This window comes from Triticum dicoccoides, chromosome 5B (assembly GCF_002162155.2).
Source record: "Triticum dicoccoides isolate Atlit2015 ecotype Zavitan chromosome 5B, WEW_v2.0, whole genome shotgun sequence".
NCBI lineage: Eukaryota > Viridiplantae > Streptophyta > Magnoliopsida > Poales > Poaceae > Triticum > Triticum dicoccoides.
This window is the reverse complement of record NC_041389.1, coordinates 337,669,117-337,678,212: the sequence shown is the minus strand read 5'-3', so window position 1 is coordinate 337,678,212 and position 9,096 is coordinate 337,669,117.

Genomic DNA, 9,096 nt, shown 5'->3' with positions numbered 1-9,096 from the left:
ACTGCCATCAAGTCTCAAGCACTGGTGGATTTTATCAATGACTGGACAAAGCTGCAGATGCCTGAAGAGAAGCCAGATAACACATATTGGACTATTCACTTTGATGGGTCCAGGCAATTGGAGGGCTTGGGGGCTGGAGTTGTTTTAGCTTCCCCTCGAAGTGACAAGTTTTGTTATGTTCTAAGGTTGATGTTCCCCTGTACTAACAATGCAGCTGAGTATGAAGCCTTGCTCCATGGTCTCCGGATGGCTAAAAAGATGAATTTAAGCCGGGTGAGATGTTTCGACGACTCAGACTTGGTGGCTCAACAAGTCTTAGGCACATGGGATTCTAAGGGTCCACTCATGGTAGCTTATCGCCGCGAAGTTGATGCTATTGCTGGGCACTTCAAGGGTTATCAAGTGGAGCACATCGATCGTGAGAAAAATGAGGCGACTGATGCTTTAAGCCGGTTGGGATTGTAAGTGCATCTAGTGCCACCCCTAGTTGGTTTTGGAGTATTGACGACAAAGTTGGTTGAGGGACTAATGCATTTGTGAGAATTGCACGATAACGCAGGTAGTGTCCCTCATTGATTCGGTTTACCTACCGGAGATGACCCCTAAAAATGTATGAAGACATTGAAGACAATGGTGGTATGTGAAGATATTCACATTGAAGACTATGACATGAGAAGACACTGAGCGAAGAATATGGAGCGCGAAGACTGTGTTGTTTCGTTGTTTCCTTTTCTTCTGTGTTGAGTCATAGGAACCACCGTACTATTAAGTGGGGTCCAAGTGAACAAAGTCAGAGTGACTGAAGTGATGCTCAACCCAAATCCTATGTCTTCGAGCGAAGACAATGAGAGCAAGTCTTATCCAGAGCTGGATGAGTCAGCTTTGCTTGTAGCCCAAGTAAAGTTGCCGTGTGTGTTTGAAATCTGGCCGTTGGAACACGTGTCAGTTCCTTAGTGACCCAAGGTCATTTCGGACATATCAGGTCGGGTTGCCTTGTGGCTATTAATAGCCCACCCCCTACACCATAAATTGGTGGCTGCTCAGAGTTAGTTACGACTTTTGTCGTTTTGAGAGCAACCCACCTCGAAGACTTTGAGAGAGAAATCCTTGCGAGGACAAAGCCCAAACACCCAGAGCCAAAGAGTGTTAGGCATCACTGAAGTCTTTTTGTCTGTATGACCTGAAGACTTATTACACTTGAGGACCGTGTATCCTCCAGCCGATTAGGTGTCGCGTTCTGAGCATCCAAGAGTCATTGTGGATCGCCGGTGAACGAAGTCTGTGAAGGTTCGGAAGTCTACCTTGAAGACTTACCAGAGTGATTGGGCGAGGACTGTGTGTCCTTAGCTCAAGGGGAATAAGGTGAAGACGCAGTCTTCTGAGTTGAATCTCAGCCTCCCTAACCAGACGTACAATTGTCACAGCAACTGGAACTGGTCCAACAAATCCTGTGTCTTCAACAAGTGACTGGTTCTATCCCTTCCCTCCCTTTACTTTGAGTTTGTCTTCATGAAGTCATTGCTTATTTGTCTTATCTGTTTGACTTCATTGCTTGACTACTATCGTTGATTGGCTTCATACTATCTTCCATCCTGATCCTTACTACCTAGCTGCTATTAGTCTTTGTACGTTCACATTATTGCATACTTGACTATGGCTTGCTTGTTGTAGTTTATCTTCCGCTGCATATCAATTAGGTCATTTCTATTGTTTGTCTTCGAAACTCCCATGTTTTGAAGACTTTGATAAAAATCGCCTATTCACCCCCCCCTCTAGTCGATAACTAGCACTTTCAATTGGTATCAGAGCAAGGTACTCCCTTGTTCTGTGTGATTCGGTTTAACCACCTGGAGTTTAGCTATGTCGACTGTAGGGATAATCAAAGTCTCCGCTGCTTGTCCCGTGTTCGATGGAACTGAATATCCCTACTGGAAGAATAAGATGCGCATGCATCTTGAAGCCATTGATGTCGACCTCTGGTATGTCGTCAAGAACGGCGTTCCCAAAACTGGTGAAGGTGTCACCCCTACTGATGTCAAGAAGTTCATTCAACTGGACTCCACTGCAAAGAACATCATCTATGGTCATCTGACCAAAGGACAGTATGGCCGTGTGAGTGCTCTGGAAACATCAAAGCTAGTCTGGGACTGGCTATCCAAGGTCAACGAAGGCGTCTCTACACAGAGAGACCAGAGGATCAGTGTTCTTCACAATCTCTTCAACCGCTTCAAGAGAAACGACAATGAAAATGTCCAGCTCATGTTTGATCGCCTCACCGACATCACAAATGAGCTTCAGGCTCTTGGCGCCACTGAGATTACCAAGCATGAAATCGTCAAGACACTACTGAGATCACTTGACAGCTCCTTTGACACCCTTGCCCTCATGATACAAGAACGCCCTGACTTCAAGACACTCGATCCGTCTGATATACTTGAGAGGCTCAACACACATGAGTTCCAGCTTTCTGAGAAAAGAGATATCTATGGTCCCAATTATGGCCGAACTCGCGCTTTGAAGGCAAAAGTGGTTTCCTCATCTGAAGAAGAATCTGACCGCGGTTCTGATGATCCTGAAGACATTGGAAAGGAACTTGCCATGCTTGTGAAGAAGTTCTAGAAGTTCACCAAGAAGAAAGGCTTCAGAAAATCTTCACGATCTAGCTCAAGGAATGATGAAGCTTCCACTCATGACAACAAGAAGAGAACATGTCACAAGTGCAAGAAACCTGGACACTATATCTCTGAGTGTCCACAGTGGGACAATGAGAAGAAGAAGAAGAAGAGCAAGGAATATGATTCTGATGACAAGAAGAAGAAGAAATCTTCAAAGTCTTCTTCTAAGTCCTCATCAAGGTCTTCATCACATAAGAAGAGCTCATCTGGCAAGGCTCATGCCTTTGTTGGCAAGGAAATGGATTCAGAGGAGGAGTCTGCTTCTGAGGAGGTGGAGGTGGAGTCTGAAGAAGAGTCCGACCCTGGCGTTGCAAGTCTGGCTCTAGCCACAGCCTATGTTGCCAAGTCCATCTTCAACACTGAAGACCATGACTTCCACACCAACGCTAAAGCTGATGACATGGACGATCCTGCTCCCACCTACTGCTTCATGGCACGTGGTGCCAAGGTAAAATCGTGTGATGCTTACTTTCAAACATCAAGTGAAGATGACTCTGATTGTGAATCCAAACCCAGCTACAAAACACTTGCTAAAATTGCTACTCAACAACAAAGGGCTATGGAACATACTCAAAAACGGTTAGACAAAAGCGATGACCTGTTGGACGCGGAAATGACACGTTCATAGTCCTTAGTAGAATACATAAAAAATCTTCATGCTAAGTACCAAGAACTTGAAAGTCTTCTTGAGACGCTCTCAACCACATATGAAAAGCTCTCCTATGATTATCTTCAAAGGAAGCAAGAGCTTGAGAAATTGAAAGCGACTCATGAAGATCTTCAAAAAGAGAATGAGTCATTTCGCGCTCAACAGATCAGTTCCGCTCAGGATGGATTTGAACCACCATGCTTAAAATGCATTGAGCGTGATAACGCTACCTCTGTTGCTGAATGTTCCAATGCCACTGCTGTTGCATTGTCTTCAACTACTGATGTGGAAACTAACCCCTCTACGGAGGATACCACTGCTATTGCTGATGAAAATGCTAGGTTGAAGACATTGCTTGAAACAGGGATGTATAAAAGCCTAAAAGGACATCAAACACTTTGTGATGTCCTCAAAAAGCAGATTCCGAACCGAAACCCTAGGAAAGAGGGTGTTGGGTTCTAGAGGAAAATGAATGCTGATGGTTCGTACTGGAAGCCTGAGCAGTATCCCAAAACCACATGGGTTGCTGCAAAGGAACCTTCAGTGGATCCATCCATCTTATCTGGCTTTACTTGTGCTAATCCTATTATCATTGATGAATCCTTTGATGCAAACTATAAACTGTTGAAAAATCAGAATGGTGAAGTGTTTGCCAGGTATATTGGTACTAACTGCAGGAATGGACCACCTATGAAGAAGATCTGGGTTCCCAAAAGCTGTCTTGAGAATCTTCCAGTGAATGTCATCATGACACCACCAGGGAAGAAGACAAACCCCAGACCAAAGGCATCATATGGTCCAACGGCTTCATACAAATACAGGACTCACTTGAGTCACCCTAACGCCAATGTTTTGCAGGGAAATCATACTCAAAGTTATGAATATGAATGTGTGTCCTCAAACCGCCATGTCCATAGGACTAAGAACTTTTCTGCTTATTCATATGAGTATCATTTATCTCCTGCAAGGCTATTTGCTAGGGCTTCAAAGCCGAAACTCTCAGATGCTGCACTTAGACTCATTGCTTCTAAGCCACCCCTGAAGATGTGGGTGGTGAAGAAGAATTAACTCTCTTTTGCAGAATATGGTCTCCAGCCAGCAATCAAAGGCGTCCGATACTATTGCTGGGGACCTAAAACACATTAAGGGATGCTCGATATAGTGACTTACTATGTATTCCACATATGAATCGCTTACCTGTCATACTGTGTGTTCTAACCTTGATCTAAGCTGTGATAATCCTAGTGTGCATTAAATGCTTATGCTTCACAACATACCTTGTGAAGCCTATCCTCCTAACTGCACTGTAGGGTATGACACCTCGTGCTTCAGAATGGATTATCGACAGCGGATGCACTAATCATATGACTGGTGATCGAAGTCTTCTCATGGACTCAACCTTACGTCCATCCGACAAGAGTCAAATAACATTTGCTGACACTGGTAAAAGCAAGGTATTGGGTCTAGGTAGAGTTGCAATCTCAAAGGATCAACACATGGATAAAGTGATGCTTGTTGAATCCCTTGGGTTCAACTTAATATCTGTCTCAATGCTTTGTGACTTAAACATGATTGTGCTATTCGGAAAATATCATTGCCTTGTACTAATGGAATCTGACAAGTCTCTAGTCTTTGAAGGGTATAGGAAAGATGATCTATACATGGTAGATTTCTCAGTAGGTCCACAGCTTGTCGTATGTCTTCTTGCAAAACCTTTAGAATGCTGGCTCTGGCATCGGAGGCTGGGGCATGCTGGCATGAGGAACTTACACACACTCATCAAGAAGAAGCATGTCATAGGCATCGAAGGTGTCAAGTTCAAGAAAGATCATTTGTGTGGTGCCTGCGAAGCTGGAAAAATGACTAGGGCAAAGCACCCCTCGAAGACAATCATGATGACATCTCAACCCTTCGAGCTGTTACACATGGACTTATGTGGCCCTACTCACTACTCTACCCTCACAACAACAGCTTGTCTCTATGGCTTCGTCATTGTTGATGACTACTCAAGATATACGTGGGTGCACATAATTCTCTACAAGACTGAAGTACAAGATGTCTTCAGACGATTCGCCAATCGAGCCATGAACAATTATGGCGTCAAGATCAAGCATATCAGAAGTGATAACGGCACTGAATTCAAGAATACCGGGCTTGATCCTTATCTGGATACAATGGGAATCACTCATGAGTTTCTGCTCCATACACACCTCAGCAAAATGGCATTGTAGAGCGCAAGAACAGAAACCTCATTGAGATGGCTCGAACAATGCTCGATGAGTACAAGACACCAAGAAAGTTCTGGCCTGAAGCTATTGATACAGCATGTCACATCATCAACCGTGTTTACATCCACAAGCTTCTGAGCAAAACATCATATGAGCTCCTTACTGGCAAGAAGCCAAATGTCAGCTACTTCAGATTCTTTGGTGCTAGGTGCTGGATCAAGGATCCCCATCACAATTCAAAATTTGCACCTAAAGCTCACAAAGGCTTCATGCTCGGTTATGGAAAGGACTCGCACTCTTACAGAGTCTTCAACCTCTTTCACTACAAAATCGTTGAAACTGTGGACGTGCGATTTGATGAAACCAATGGTTCACAACGAGAGCTCCTACCAAGCACACTAGATGAAGCTCCTCCCAGCGAATCTATCAAGCTGATGGGAACTGGTGAAATCATGCCTTCTGAAGCACAGCCTGAAGAGGAACTTATCATCTCTGCACCAAACCAACCTGAAGACAATGCTCAGACCAAAGACAATCCTACCAATGATGACAATGATCAACATGAGCAAGGTCTTCGTCTAGTTCATCCTCGTGTTGCAAATGAAGTACAAATTGAGAAGATAATTGATAGCATCAATGCACCTGGTCCACTTACTCGCTCAAGAGCAACACAGTTAGCAAATTTCTGTGGGCATTTTTCATTTGTGTCAATATCAGAACCCAAGAAAGTTGCTGAAGCCTTTATGGAACCTGAATGGATTCAAGCCATGCAAGAAGAACTTCAACAGTTCAAGATGAATAATGTTTGGGAACTTGTCAAGCGCCCTGACCCTCACAAGCATAACATTATTGGCACTAAATGGATATATCGAAACAAGAAAGATGAGCATGGTCAAGTCATCAGAAACAAAGCACGTCTTGTGGCTCAAGGATATACTCAAGTTGAAGGAATTGACTTCGATGAAACATTTGCTCCTGTAGCAAGGCTTGAAGCTATTCACATACTACTAGCCTATGCTAATCACCACAACATCTTGCTATATCAAATGGATGTGAAGAGTGCATTCGTCAACGGTAAGATTGAAGAAGAAGTGTACGTTGCTCAACCACCTGGCTTTGAAGATCCAAAACATCCTGATATGGTGTACAAACTAAACAAAGCACTGTATGGCCTCAAACAAGCTCCTCGCGCTTGGTATGATACGATCAAAGACTTCCTGAAGAGCAAAGGCTTCAAACCTGGATCCCTCGATCCCACACTCTTCACGAAGACATATGATGGTGAACTGTTTGTGTACAAAATATATGTGGATGACATTATCTTCGGCTGCACCAACCAGAAGTATAGTGATGAGTTTGGATACATGATGCAAGAGCAATATCAGATGTCCATGATGGGTGAGCTGAAGTTCTTCCTTGGTCTTCAAATTCGTCAGCAAAGGAATGGCGTCTTCATATCTCAAGAAAAATATCTCAAAGACTGTCTGAAGAAGTTTGGAATGCAAGAATGCAAAGGGTACACGACGCTAATGCCAGCCAAACACCATCTTGGTCCCGACGACAATGGTAAAGAGCTTGATCAAAAGGTATATCGCTCCATGATTGGTTCCTTGCTTTACCTATGTGCATCTAGGCCAGATATTATGCTTAGTGTTTGCATGTGTGCTCGATTCCAAGCGGCACCAAAGGAATCGCATCACTTAGCTGTGAAGCGAATTCTTAGATATTTGGCTTACACCCCAACATTCGGATTATGGTATCCAAAGGGCTCAAGATTTGATCTGGTTGGATTCTCGGATGCTGATTATGCTGGTGACAAGGTCGATCGCAAGTCTACATCAGGCACATGTCACTTTCTGGGACGATCACTTGTCTGTTGGTCTTCAAAGAAGCAAAACTGTGTATCACTCTCAACTGCTGAATCTGAATACATTACTGCTGGATCTTGCTGTGCTCAGCTTCTGTGGATGAAGCAAACTCTCAAGGACTATGGCTTCAATGTAAAACAAGTCCCTCTCTTCTGCGACAACAAAAGCGCTATCAAGATTGCCAACAATCCAGTCCAGCACTCGAAGACAAAGCACATTGAAATTTGTCATCACTTTCTCAGAGATCATGTCATGAAGAAAGATATTGACATCATTCACGTCAACACTGAAGAGCAACTGGCAAATATCTTCACAAAGCCCTTGGATGAGAAAAGGTTTTGCAAGTTACGGTGTGAGCTAAATATCTTGGAATCCTCAAATGTCCTGTGACCAGGCACACATCCTAACACTTATGCATGTTGATGACTTAGATGTGCAACACACGAAGTAAAGTATATCTTCAATCAATGAAGACTTACATTCTGAGTGTGAATACATTAACATGGAATTTGACTTCGGAGCGCCAAGATAATTGTGCGTCGTGTCTGGGTCTAATACTTCCTATACGGTGGGTAACGCCACCACCAAATTTCTTGGTTTGAAGTGTTTCACTCATGGCGTTATTGTTGAATATCTTTGCATTTGGTTTGTCTTCAACTTTCAACTTATCTTCATGATTTACTTCACTATGTTGAGTTGATTGCTTTCTCATATATATATACTAGTATTCAGTCCTCTACAGCATTCACTTATAGCTATGTCTTCATTTGTTAATCTTTTGAACTAAGTGAATGTGATCGGACCCTAATCTCTCTATGCTTTCTATCTCAAATTCTATCTGTCCAAATCATATGCATTCTATTGAAACTATCAAATGTCTTCTCTGCATCCTTGTCAGCAGAAGACACAGAGACAAACATCAAGTCCTTTTAAATGATTCATCTTTATTGTTGAAATTCGGAGAAGCCGGAACAACCATCCGACAAACTTGGCGGGCGTGGGAACGTGGGACAACTCTGAGTATGTTGCATGCTTGCCACGTGTCCCACGGATGTGAACAGGCAGGGGCACCTGCGTAATTGCGCTATGCTGCACACCTACTTATAAATACGTGTCCCCTGCGGTCAAGAAAACCTTCTTCCACCTCTCCACCTCGTCAAAACCCTAGCGCCACCGCTAGCTCTCGACGACGCCGGCGATGAAGCGCTTAGCTGCCGCGACTTCTCCGACACCGTCCTCACGCCGGCCGCGGGCATCGTCCTCTCCGCCGCCGCCGTAGGTGTCCTCCGTCGCCAAGTTAGGGCACGGTGGATTGAACTGCTGGGTCTCCTATTCATCCCATCTAGCAGTTCTTCATGTGGTAAATATAACTCTATTTTTACCATCTTTTTGATCCTCAATGATTCATCCTATTTACCAAAATTGGTTTCTGTCTACACAATGTTAGATATATTCTGTCTGCATCTCATACTGCCTAGTATATTCACTTAAGCTTCATATATAGTTAGATTCCTGACTTGTACTTATTCACGGATTCGTACAAATCTGGAACCAACTCTCAACATATAAGTGAATGTCTTCGCAACATGAGGTCAATGTCTTCAAATTGATTTATCTTCAAAATCTTCTGAGAATGCATATGAACTCTTCCCCTTCCCTCGCATCTCTAATGCTGT